This window comes from Pyrus communis, chromosome 6 (genome assembly GCF_963583255.1).
Source record: "Pyrus communis chromosome 6, drPyrComm1.1, whole genome shotgun sequence".
NCBI classification, from domain to species: Eukaryota; Viridiplantae; Streptophyta; class Magnoliopsida; order Rosales; family Rosaceae; genus Pyrus; species Pyrus communis.
The window spans coordinates 2956122-2970113 of record NC_084808.1 but is presented as its reverse complement, the minus strand read 5'-3'; positions in this window follow the sequence as shown (position 1 = coordinate 2970113).

Here is a 13992-nt window from a genome sequence, read left to right as displayed (position 1 = left end):
ACGTCCCTGGGTCTGTTGCCGTCCACCACGACCTCTACTAGTCTGACCACCACGACTCTGTGCACCATGCCTCTAACTAGGCTGACCAAACTATCTCAAAGATCCCGCACTACTAGCAGCAATCTCCCCCTACTGAGGCTGTCCTCCTTGGTACCACTGAGATCCACCTGCTGGAACTAGAGGATACGGCATATAGCCACCAAAATACTGGGGATATCCACTCTGAGAATACGGATCCTGGGGATACGGATACTGTCCTGGCGCATAAGGAACGGCATCACCCTGATAGTAATAGGCACCACCACGACCCGTCTGAATCGGCGCAGAACCTACTATCAGGGCCAAGAACCTACTGGATCGGCGCAGGTGGTGGCAAGAAAAGCTGCTGGGGCCTCTGCTGACTCTGGGGACAATTTGCAGCCTGATGTCCTAACTGCCCACAAGTGAAACAACAACCGCTGCCTCTCATGCATTGTCCAAAATGTCAATTATTACATCTGCGGTAAACCGAAGCCCTTCCTCTACCAGCATCACCCTGCCTCTGGCCTTTAGCACCCCCAGCAAATCTACCACCACGACCCTGCACTAAAACCACCTCTGAAAGAACTAGAACTAGTCCCACCTCGCTTAAGATTGTGGCTCTTGGGAGGTCCGAGAGATGCCTGACCTTTGCCCTTGTCATCTTTCCTCTGGTTGCCATCTTTTTCTTCTTCCTCACTTTCGCTAGGCATGTTCTCGGAATCCTCAATCCTCAACAGAATCTCATAGAACTCTTGGTAAGAGTCGCAAGGGGTAGTGGTCGCCATAGAACGCCACTTCTTCTTAGTACCCAAACGAAAACGACGAAAGATCTCCGCCGGATTGGCAGCAACATCCGAATAATAACGGGACAAATCAGTAAACCTCCGATAATACTCGTTCGTCGTCAACTTCCCTTGCCTCAACTCGGTGAATTCTTGCTTTTTGCGATCTATGTACTCAAGAGGCACAAACCTTCTCCTAAACAACTCTTTGAACACCTCCCAATCAGTCCTCTCCTCTAGGGACAAACAACGAACCTCCTACTCCCGCCAAGATGCAGATTCCTTACCCAAGAACCAAGATGTCATCTCAACCCACTTCTCAACAGGGAGAATCCCTTAATTATGCAGTACACGAAAAGTCTTTTCAATATGTTCCAGCCACCGCTCAGCACCCTCAAAACCCTCGTGGTCCTCGAACTTATCCAGCTTCAGCTTCAGGGCATGCTGGCCGTCACGTGAAAGTGTCGTAACCATGTGCACAGTGCGGAAGCTAAGAATAATAACAAAAGTACAAATAAATAAAAACCAAGCTATACACTGAGTAGATAACAAACATGTGCAAGCGTAAGTGTGATAAATAATATTCAGAGCACAAAAGACCTATTGCAGTCTAGAGGAACAAACACTAACGAAACACACCTAGAGGTGGTCCTACACTAGTGATAATCTGTCAGATATGCCGGAAATCCCTCGAGAGCCATGAAAAGAGCAATCCAAACTAGAACCTGGAGGGACGCAAAACAGAAAGTGTGAGTGGGCAAAAACAAAGCTTTTCAAAACCATTTCATTAACAAAGTTCTAACCCCTCACCATAAAACCTGTATAGTTTTCCCAAAAAAATAGAATATAAACACATATAGGAAACATGCTCAGAAATATGTCATGTCGAATGCCTCTACATAAAATGTAAGAAAACCAGGTAATATCAATCAATGCAATGTAATCTGTCAGCTGGAGTCACCTAATGTGACTTGTACAGCTGAATCTAGAGCTTAGATCTCCAACTCATTAACTATACCTGCACACGAGTCGGAACCACCTAAAGTGGTCTGTACGACAGGACTGGGTGTAAATAAGTACGCTCAAGTGCTACGATCACGTGAAGACTGGGCGAATAATCGCGGGTCACCTACGAGTCGGAACCACCTATAGTGGTATGTACGATAGGATTGTGCACCTAACTTGGATCCAAGATGAGAGTGTGGTTCGGGAGGTGAACATCACGTGAAGGATTGTGCCCTACTCTGGGCGGGAGCAATAACATTGGGGGTGCAGGTTATGAGCTCTCTATGCATCACATATAACTACTACTCACAAACATAAATCATAACTTACCTGACACTTACCTGTGCGTCCGTAGCACCAAACATACATATATGCAACTACTAATGCATAATTAAATATGCAAAGGCAATGCATGGCATTTAAAACATATAAACGTTTCATTTCATTTTATAGGAACCCCCTTCCTTCAAGTGACTGGGCTCGTCCTCGGGATAGGTCTCACCTATATGCGAAACAACTATAAAAATGTGATTCACTAACATTGCGTTTTGTACAATGAGTTTCCCATCAAAACGATAGATTCACTAACACTTGGAGTTTATTTATACTTTCATTAAGTATAACATAAGATTTTGTGGTATCCACTTGTGTAAATATTGTAAATTGATGATTGAATTAGTTTATTGTATTCGTATAAGATCAAGGAGTGTAGCTGTAAAAATTCATCAAAATCGGAGTTAAAATAACTGTTAAATTGTGATTTTTCCTTTATAGCCATCGAAAAGGTTTGTCCCGTTACTGGGTATCTGAATGTTTGTTTTTTTTTCGATTTTTGGCGTATGCGATCTCGAAGCATATACAAACAAGTTTGACGGTTGGATCGTTGAAACTTGTTTTGTACATTGCGTTTCTCGTCAAAACAATAGATTCGCTAACACTTAAGAGTTACTTACACTTTCATTAAGTATAACATAAGATTTTCTGGTATCCACTTATGTAAATATATTAACTTGACGAACAAATTAGTTCATTGTATTCATATAGGATCCAGGAGTGTAGCTATAAAAAATCATCAAAATCGGAGTTAAAAGTAGCTTTAGGTCGTGCTTTTTCATTTATAACCATCGAAAAGTTTTATCCCGTTACTTGATATATGAATGTTTGTTTTTTACGATTTTTGACGTCTGTGATCTCGAAATATATACAAACAAGTTTATCGATTGGATCGTTGAAATTAATTTTGTACAATATGTTTCCCATCAAGTTCAATGGTGTATATATTTACCAAATTAATTTATTTACTTTGTACTCATAAACAAAAAGGCAAACAAAAAAAAAAAAAAACTTTACGTCTCGCAAAGTTTTTTTTTTTTTGTTTTGTTTCTTTTTTTTCCTATTGCTTTTCTTTTGGTGTTCTTGCATTGCGTTTTTCTTTTGTGGTATCCAATTGTATAAATATTTTAAATTGACGATCGAATTAGTTTATTGTATTCATATAAGATCAAGGAGTGTAGCTATAAAAAATCATCAAAATCGAAGTTAAAATAACCCTTAAATCGTGACTTTTCGTTTATAGTCTTCGAAAAGGTTTGTCCCGTTACTTAATATCTGAATGTTTTTTTGCGATATTTGGCATATACGATCTCAAAGCATATACAAACAAGTTTGACGGTTGGATCGTTGAAACTAGTTTCGTACAATGCGTTTCCCATCAAAATGATAGATTCACTAACACTTAGAGTTTATTTATACTTTTATTAAGTATAACATAAGATTTTGTGGTCTCCACTAGTGTAAATATTTTAAATTGACAATCGAATTAGTTCTTTGTATTCATATATGATCAAGGATTGTAGCTGTAAAAATCATCAAAACGGAGTTAAAATAACCGTTAGATCATGATTTTTCGTTTATACCCGTTGAAAATGTTTGTCCCGTTACATAATCAATGAATGTTTGTTTTTTGCGATTTTTGGCATATGCGATCTCAAAGCATATGCAAACAAGTTTGACAGTTGGATAATTGAAACTAGTTTTGTACAATGCATATCCCATCAAAACAATAGATTCACTAACACTTAGAGTTTATTTATACTTTCATTAAGTGTATAACATAAGATTTTGTTGTCACATCCTAGCCCGGGCCCTCACCGCATCCCTCGCTCGACTCCACCGTAGCACGATATTGTCCACTTTAAGACCTAACCACACCCTCACGGTTTTATTTCTGGGAGAGAACTTCCCAGTGGGTCACCCATCCTGGGATTGCTCTCGCACGAACTCGCTTAACTTCGGAGTTCCGATGGAACCTGAAGCCAGTGAGTTCCCAAAATGCCTCGTGATAGGTAGAGATGGGAATATACATACAAGGCTTAGAGGATCCACTCCCCTAGGCAATGTGGAATGTTACATTTGTGGTATCCACTTGTGTAAATATTGTAAATTGATGATCGAATTAGTTTATTGTATTCATATAAGATCAAAGAGTGTAGCTGTAAAAAAATCATCAGAATCGAAGTTAAAATAACCGTTAAATCGTGATTTTTTTTTTATAAACATAAAAAAGGTTTGTCCCGTTATTTGATATCTAGACGTTTTTTTTTTTTTTGCGATTTTTGGCATATGCGATCTCGAAGCATATACAAATAAGTTTGACGGTTATATCGTTGAAACTAGTTTCGTACAATGTGCTTCTCATCAAAGCGATTGATTCACTAACACTTAGAGTTTATTTATACTTTCATTAAGTATAATATAAGATTTTGTGGTATCCACTTGTGTAAATATTTTAAATTGACGATTGAATTAGTTCATTGTATTCATATAGGATCAGGAGTGTAGCTGTAAAAAATTATCAAAATCGGAGTTAAAATTACCGTTAAATCGTGCTTTTTCGTTTATAACCGTCGAAAAGTTTTGTCCCATTACTTGATCTCTGCATGTTTGATTTTTGCGATTTTTGGCATATGTGATCTCGAAGTATATACAAACAAGTTTGACGGTTGGATTGTTCAAATTAATTTCGTACAATGCATTTCCCATCAAGGTCAATGGTGTATATATTTAATAAGTTCATTTTAATTTATTTATTTTGTACTCATAAGTAAAAGGGCAAAAAAAAAAAAAAAAACATTTACGTCGTGCATAGTTTTTTTGGTTTTTTTTTTTTTTTTGTTTTTTTTTTTCTTTTGCTTTTCTTTTGGGGTTTTTGCATTGCCTTTTTCTTTTGTGGTATCCACTTGTGTAAATATTTCAAATTGGCGATGAAATTCGTTTATTGTATTCATATAAGATCAAGAAGTGTAGCTGTACAAAATCATCAAAATCGGAGTTAAAATAACCGTTAAATCGTGATTATTCTTTTATAACCATCGAAAAGTTTTGTCCCGTTCTTGATATCTGAATGTTTGTTTTTTGCGATTTTTGGCATATGTGATCTCGAAGCATATACAAACCAGTTTGACGGTTGGATCGTTGAAACTGATTTCGTACAATGCGTTTCCCATCAAAATGATAGATTCACTAACACTTGAGTTTATTTATACTTTCATTAAGTATAACATAAGATTTTGTGGTATCCACTTGTGTAAATATTTTAAATTGACGATCGAATTAGTTCATTGTATTCATATAGGATAAAGGAGTGTAGCTGTAAAAAAATCATCAAAATCAAAGTTAAAATAACCGTTAAATCGTGATTTTTCGTTTATAGTCGTCGAAAATGTTTGTCCCGTTACATAATCTCTGAATGTTTATTTTTTGCGATTTTTGGCATATGCGATCTCAAAGCATATACAAAACAAGTTTGATGGTTGGATCGTTGAAACTAGTTTCGTACAATGCGTATCCCATCAAAACAATAAATTCACTAACACTTGGAGTTTATTTATACTTTCATTAAGTATAACATAAGATTTTGTGGTATCCACTTGTGTAAATATTGTAAATTGATTATTGAATTAGTTTATTGTATTCATATATGATCAAGGAGTGTAGCTGTAAAAAATCATCAAAATCGGAGTTAAAATAACAGTTAAATCGTGATTTTTCCCTTATAGCCGTCGAAAAGGTTTGTCCCGTAACTTAATATATGAATGTTTTATTTTTTGCGATTTTTGGTGTATGCGATCTCGAAGTCTATACAAACAAGTTTGACGGTTGGATCGTTGAAACTAGTTTCATACAATGCGTTTCCCATCAAAATGATAGATTCACTAATACTTAGAGTTTATTTATACTTTCATTAAGTATAACATAAGATTTTGTGATATCCACTTGTGTAAGTATTTTAAATTGACGATCGAATTAGTGCATTGTGTTCATATAGGATCCAAGAGTGTAGCTGTAAAAATCATCAAAATCAGAGTTAAAATTACTGTTAAATCATGCCTTTTCGTTTATAACTGTTGAAAAGTTTTGTCCCATTACTTGATCTCTGCATGTTTGTTTTTTGCGATTTTTGGCGTATGCGATCTCGAAGCATATACAAACAAGTTTGATGGTTGGATATTTGAAACTAGTTTCGTAAAATGCATTTCCCATCATGTTCAATGATATATATATTTACTAAGTAGATTTTAATTTATTTATATTGTACTTATAACACTTAAGAAATTGAATGATATGTGTAAAAAAAAAAGGGGTGTGCTATCCACACACCCCTTTTTACTTCTCACACACCTCTTATTAATTTATGCCCTTTGATCTTATTCAATTCATCCGATCCGACGGCCAAAAATTAAAAAGGTGTGTGAGAAGTAAAATAGGGTGTGTGAATATCACACCCCATCTTATTGTGGGTTTTTGTTAGAAAAAATTTGAATTTGAAAAGAGGAAAGTCACATTTTCAGTAATTTTTATAACAATTTTTAAAAAAAAAAAAAAAACAAAACTTTGCGTGACGTCTTAATATAATCGTTGCGCAAAACCACTTTGCACAACGTCAAAATGTATACTTGCGTCGCGCATAATTTTGGCTGTGTAGCTGTTAAAAATAGGCGCTTTTTTCAAATTTTCACTACTGATACCCAATCTCTTTTCCCTTGGTCTCTCTCTTCCTTCTCGCTCTCATATCGCCCTCTCTGCATCGGTCTCTCTCTTCTCCCTTGCTCATATCGCCTTCTTCCTCATCCTCTTCCGACTGCACCAAGTGAGAAAAGCTTAATTCTTTTCCCGTAGCCAGCAGGTATAGACCCAGGTTAGAATCAAGCTTAATTCTTTATTTTTCTTAATTCTTTGTTTTTCTTCTTTCTAAGGTCAGAATCAAGCTTTAATGCCTTAATTTGAAGATTTGGTATTATAATTAGATTCAATTTGAAAAGTTAAATTAGAAATTGGGGGTTTTAGTGTTAAATCGAATTTTGGGGTTAGGAATTTTAGGGTTTTAGTGTTAAATTGAATTTTAGGGTGATGGGCGGACTGTGTCTTATCATTGGATTGCATTGTAAGTGGAGGATAACAAATTTTTGGACTTTGGGATTCCTTATATTTTCTCCAATACTGTAAACATTGGAGATTGTGAATCTGTGATAGTACTGAATTCCTTCAACCAGATGATAACTTTGTGATTCTATTATGTTATGTTGTGAATTTAAGTTTTCTTGCATGATTTTAGTCTTCTCTATGGCATGCAAACTTCAATCTTGGAGTTGGCAGCCTCACACCAATTCCAAAGCAAAACCATACATAGCTCAGATACTGAGATTTTGGAATATTCTGCATTGTAGAATTAGATGGTGTTGCTTACATGGTGATACTTAAAATGAATTTAATTTGTTGGTGTGCACGACTGCTTATAATATCCTTCTCTTTATCACTTGATTATCTCAACCTTAGGTAATTAGTAATCAGTGACAAGAAAGTTATTGTCTCTTTTGGATATAGCTCCTCGGCTTGATTATTATATTTGTCCAATTTTAATTTTGGAATTTTTTATAATTTTGGAATTTTTTATTCAAGGAAAGATTGGTTTTCGCCAACTGGTTTCCGTTGATATAGCCTGCCTATATTTTCATTGTGTGTTGATTGCCACGTGATTTCCATTCAGAAACAAGCTACCCAAAAAGACGTGTTCCAGTTGTTTGCTGAGAAGGTGAGAGACAATGAGGATTTGGTGTCTAGGTGGGCTCTGTTCTACAGGAGACACGCGTGGAATATTTCAGGGGAGCTAATTAACCTCTTAATTGTTCTTGTACAAGTAGCTTGCTACCCTTGCAGTTGCAGGCTCTGCCTTTTAGTTTTTTCGTTTCATCTTGGGAACCACTTATGGTGACTAAATCCTGCTTTTCTATTTCAGTATATCTGCATTGCCTATGTACTCCTACTCTTTATGATCATACTGCGCTTTTTATGTTTACTTTGTATTTGTGTATTGTTTACATGTGGTGATATTATCATACCCTTTTGTACTTTTTACTTTAGATTGCAATGTTTTGATTTATATTTATAAAACATTGAAAACTATGGAGGAAATGGGTGAAATTACTCGAAAGTGTTTTGAAATGTCCCTTTAGTAGGTTTACTTATGTTTAAATCTTTTCTTTCTGTATGCTTTCTTCTCTTCATGTATTTTCTAACCACCACACACTACATCTAGTAAATGGTTTATTGTTATTTGTAAGACCAAATATTTTTCTGAGAATGATGCCTTCTTTGCATGAACTTTTGTAAAACGAAGGCCTCTCTGGCAAACACTTCTTTCATTTGTCTGGCCGGTGGTTACATTGGCAATATGCTTGTTTCCTGTATATCTGCATCGGTTCAAGCTACTGATACTCTACTCATGTCTCGGGGTCCTGCTACTTTTTTTTTCTCTACTAGTTTGTAAGTTCTGAACTTCTGGTCATTTGTTTTTAGTTTAAAATATCATTAGGAACTTTACATTTTCTCAAGTCTTGTTGGTTTACAGTGACGTGGATATTAGAGTATAAATTATGTTCATACCACCCCTATTCAAAATGGTCACTATTTTATTACACTTACTGCTGTGTTGGATATAGCGACAATTTTGCACATTTGTGATGTGGTGGACAGAAATATGCCTTGCCATTGACGTATCGAATTTCAGGGTATAAGAAGGTAGCTAAAGGGAAATATACTCTACGCTCTTATTTTTACTCAGGTACTCTCTCTCTCTCTCTCTCTCTCTCTCTCTCTCTCTCTCTCCCCCTATTCCATGTTGTCTCTGTAATTTCTTGAATAAAACAATCTTGCATTGAAATATCATTGCTCTAATTAAACGGGTTTAGTTATTTTCTGAACATCGTATTTAACTGGGTTAATGTGCATGAACTTTTCAAGTAATTTATTGGTGAATTTTGTAAATACTGTGAAGTTCTAGATGTATTTTGTAAGGGATGTTGATTTTGGATGAAGGGGTAGCACAATTTGTAAGTTTGCGGAGCCTGGAGATCCTAAGTATAATCCGCCTGTCCAAAAGGGTCAAACTCCTGTAAATTTTTTACTTGAATCACTTGTATGAGGACTTAGCATTATGAAATCTTTGTAGAAGTTGAATGGTTGTGCAAGCTATTCTAATTTCTGTTTTAGATATATTTTATATCATCTGATTTTGTTTCAAGTTTTAAATGTGTTTATGGCTTTGCATGATGCATGCATTATCTGTTTATCTTTCTTTAGCTACATGCTTGCTTGAGAGTTATTAGAGGATGAGTTTTGTCTCATATTTGCAATGCGCCTATGTCGTAAGATACACTTTTAGGATTAATAATTGGATTAAGGCAGATTTCCAATATATAAATCATGTACCAATTGCCAACTATGACGACCTTTTATCCTTTCGAACTTTCCCTCTACCTTAGCTGGCTAACTATGAACTTGATGATATTGTCATGATATCAATCAATTTAATCATTGAATTACTGCTTTTATTTCAAATGGTAGCTACAAGCCAACCTTATCTTCCATGTACTTAAGCTTTCAATTTGCTTCGAGAACTATTAAATGTAATGAACTTTGGTATTGCCTTTGTTCCCTTAATCTATATATTGCCTTTGTTTCCTATATCTTCTTTGCAACCTATTGTTAGAACAAAGAGGTTGTGTGGTTTTGGTGTAGTGAGATATGATGAGTGATGAAGGAGCTACATAAACTGTAGCGAGCTGCATGAAGTAGTGAGATACATGAAGGAGCTATATGAAGGAGTGATGAAGGAGCTTCATACACTGTATGTACAAAGGGAAGATGCTTTTATCTGCACGTCTTTGAAAGAATTCAAGTTTGTATTTTTGGAGTTTGAGGATGTGTCACTACTACAAATTTTTACATACATGACGCAGTTTATGCGTCATGTTAAAAGTTTAATGATAATACAAAATATTCTTTAAACAAAGCTTAGTGGAAATTTTACCAAAAAACATATATTTTGTGACAGCCCGTCCCGAGAATGTTAAAACGTACGTGTGAAAAAATAGTTTTACCCCTAACGTGATTTTTGTTGTGTAGTTGTTCTTTGGCTTGGTGTGGCTGGTTTTGCACCACACACTCCTCCCCACACTCACCCTCACTGTTTCCTCCCTTCCCTGCACCTGTCCCGAGTCCCCTTTCCCATCCCATTCACCATACACGTACGGACACACCCACAAACCTATCAAACATCCACAGATCGAGGAAACCAAGACCATATTCGAGCTCGTGAGACTTGTAGGAGTCCAACTATACCATTTTCAAGTAAGAACACCATCGTTTTCACGTCGAATCCACGAGGTCCGATTTCGAGTACTGTTCATGCACACGTGATTTCTCACGTTTTAGGGAATTTCAAGCTTGTAGGTAGCTTGGTGAGGTCCCTAGGAGGCTCGGAGTGGTTCGTTTGAAGGTTTTGGACGTCGGGATCGCTAGTTTCGAAGTTGGCCGGAGTTGGGTTGAATTTTTAGGTGAGATTTCGTGGTTTTTAGCCCTTGAAAGTAGTATGATTGTGTTCCTCTAGTTCCAAGCTTCATTTTGGTACCAATTTTGTGAAATTTGGACGAAAAACGAAGAAGATATCGAAGTTTGAAGTTTTCCCGATTTTTCGGCGCCGGCAACGGCGCTGAAGGCTCGCCGGAGAAGACGACGGAATATTCCGTCAAGTCTGACGGAATATTCCTAACGCCGTTGACAGAATCTGTTAAAACTGACGGAATATTCCCTACGGCGTCAGTTGACGCCGTCAGCGTGCGACAGTGGAAAAATTTTCTAAAAATTTGGGGATGTTCCTGAGGTTGAGTAGAGCACGTTGGTATATTCATTTGCCCCACTTGAGCTTTGTATGAGAAGTTATTTCAAAAGGTTGGTTATGTGCTTTAAAATTAACGTTTTTGTAGTTGTTTCGCATATAGGTGATACCTATCCCGAGGACGAGCGTGGTCACTCGAGGCAGGGGGCTACGACCCTTCCACATACCAGTGAGTGGGCTTTTGGTTTTCCGTATATACCTATATACTTATATTTTCCCAGAAATTGATTTGAATTGTCATTTGCCATATGCCATGCATTAGATTATCGTTGTTTATACATCATTACTTGCATTATTAGTTGTATGTATATAACATATGCATATTGGGTGCTACTGACGCACAGGTAAGTGTCAGGTAAGTGTTATTCATGTTTACATTCAGTGACGATTTGAGATGCTTAGAGAGCTCATAACCTGCACCCCCGGTGTTAGTGCTCCCGCCCAGAGTAGGGCACAGTCCTTTACGTGATGTTCACCTCCCGCACCACACGCTCAGCTTGGATCCAAGTTAGGTGCACAGTCCTGTCGTACAGACCACTTTAGGTGGTTCCGACTCGTAGGTGACCCGCGATTATTCGCACAGCCTTCACGTGATCGTAGCACTAGAGCGTTTATATGTATTACACCCAGGCCTGTCGTACAGACCACTTTAGGTGGTTCCGACTCATGGGCAGGTTTAGTTATTGATATTGAGATTTGAGCTCTAGATTCAGCCGTACAGGTCACGTTAGGTGACTCCGGCTGCCAGACTATATGATATTGATATGATTTTCACCTGAGCACTTGCATTTCATGTTGAGATTTGGCATGGCATATCCTGGAGCATGATTCGTATATACATATATATGCACGTATGTTTATTTCTAGGAAGTATACAGGTTTTACGGCGAGGGGTTAGAACTTATTTGTTAAATGGTTTTCGAAAAGCTTTGTTTTTGCCCACTCACGCTTTTGTTTTGCCCCCCTCCAGGTTCTAGCTGTCTAGTAGGTTCGGTGGTTTCCCAGAGGGCTTTCCCGGCATTTTTGACAGACGATCACCAGCGTAGGGTCACCTTCGGGTGTACTGTTGTCGCATCATTTTTCTTTTGGACTGCTTTAGGCTTATTGCTCTGAACTTGTGTCTCACTTATGCTAGCACTTATTTCTATCACCTTATGTATGCTAGTTTTTAGTTATTCGTACTATTTGTATTACTATTTTATAAGCTTCCGCACCGTGCACATGGTTACGTCACCTCCGCGTGACGGCCAGCACGCCCTGATCTCGATCGGGGTGTGTCATATTTCTTGCCTCAATTTCCATTGGTTTTTTAATTATTGTTTATAATTTAATTACAATATTTATTAAAAATTAAATAAAAAATATTTTTGCCAAAAAAAAAAAAAAGGGTTTGTGCGACGAAGAAGTAACCTATGTCGCGCAAAACCACTTTGCGCGACGTAGGTTACTTCTTCGTTGCGCAAACCCTACTATCATTGCCTTGGAGCAACGAAGGTTCGTTAGGCTAATTTTTGCGCGACGTTTTTTTGACTTTACGTGACGAAGAACCTGCTTCGCGCAAAGTGTTTTTTGTACTAGTGTGCCTACACACATAGTTTGCTTTTTTTTTTTTTATTGAATTACTTCAATTTATGAAGAATTTCGAAAAAAAATAAACTCTTGAAGCTCCTAAATTAGGAGAATGATTTACATGAAACAGATTCATTGCCACATGACGTTTCTTGTCTAATAATGCATCATCATGTGTGAAATTTTTTTTTTCACATGATAATGTTTTGTTGAATCGAGACATCATGTTACGGTTAACTCGTTTTCTCTAAATTAGAAGACATCGAAAGGGACTGGTGTCTGCTCCCACTAATGACTAATATTTAATGCTATTTTGAACATTTGTGTATTTACTTTCATTCTGTTCTAGTCTTTATTAATGTTTTGAATTTTGTTTTTGATACAATCATATTGAGGTGGAGGTTAAAAGTATCAAAACTAAATTTAAGATTATTAAAATATTTATGTCTGATATCCTAGTAGATAGAGTGTTAGGTTTCTAAGGAATATCTTATGGATTTGAAATTCTCCCCTACCCTAAATGAGTGTATTAGTTTCGAATTTTTCCCCCTCCCTAATACTAGTAAAGTTAAAACAAAATTAAAAAATTAAGCTAGAGAGCAGTGATGTTCTAAGGGACGTCCTATGGAGTTCATTCCTTGTTTATGAAAAGAAAATGATAATTTCTCAGTTAATTTTGCCAAGAAATGCTTTATTGAACTTGATCTCAATTTGTTAATTTGTGCATTTGTACTTTATTATAGATGTTTTTGAACTTTAATCTAACAGTTTTACATGTGTCCTTGTGTATGTGTTTATATTTTTAGATTCGAGAAAGTGCTTGAGAAGTAATGCCAAGATAATTGGAACAATCATCTGCGTTGGTGGAGCCATTTACATGACATTTATCAAAGGCACAAAGTTATTAAACACACAATTACCGATCCCACCAAAATCTCTCTTGGGTTTGGCAGGTCAGAATTTGACGCTCGGTTGTCTATTTTTCATTGTAAAGACTTGTTGCGCTTCGTTTTGGGTGATTCAGCAGGTACTAGTGTCACGGGATGACTCTTTAAGCCTTCCGCCCGTGCGGCACTTAGACTTGAAACCTCGATGAACAAGCTAAGTAAGCCTTTGAAGCCTCGCTTCCCCGGATTGAATCACAAAGAAAGCTAAGATAGCTTGGAGAATGCTAAGATCACTTAGAAGATGGGAGAAAGGAAGCTTTGTATTGAAACTTAGGAGAGCTTTACAATTGCTTACAATTCTTGGATGCTTGGCCAAAAGGCCTTGCCTCCTATTTATAGGCCTAAGTAACCTCCTCAATGGAGGGTTCTAGAATTCCCTACTTACATCCAAAAATATCTAGAATAGTTCTAGATACAACTTGCCTAATCTAGA